The following is a 393-nucleotide window of genomic DNA, read 5'->3' as shown; positions in this document are numbered from 1 at the left end:
GGTCAACTACATGGGAGTCCGGCAACATAGCTATTACGCCAACTGCTGGTCCCAAATAAAATAATTCTTAAAAAATAAAGAATGTAATAGAGGAAATCAAGACTTCGCTCGAAGTATTAATAGCACATCAGACCATGCAGAACATAGGACCTCTGACCTAGAATACAGGACCTCTGACCTAGAAGACAGGACCTCTGACCTAGAAGACAGAGCATCAGACCTAGAAGACAGAACCTCTGACCTAGAATACAGACCTCTGACCTAGAAGATGGGGCCTCTGACCTAGAAGACAGGACCTCTGACCAAGAAGACAGGACCTCTGACCTAGAAGACAGAGCATCTGATCTAGAAGACAGGACCTCTGACCTAGAAGACAGAGCATCTGACCTAGAA

The sequence above is a fragment of the Tupaia chinensis genome, unplaced genomic scaffold (genome assembly GCF_000334495.1).
Source record: "Tupaia chinensis unplaced genomic scaffold, TupChi_1.0 Scaffold146386_1, whole genome shotgun sequence".
NCBI classification, from domain to species: domain Eukaryota; kingdom Metazoa; phylum Chordata; class Mammalia; order Scandentia; family Tupaiidae; genus Tupaia; species Tupaia belangeri.
The sequence above is the reverse complement of the archived record's forward strand: the minus strand, read 5'-3'. Positions refer to the sequence as shown.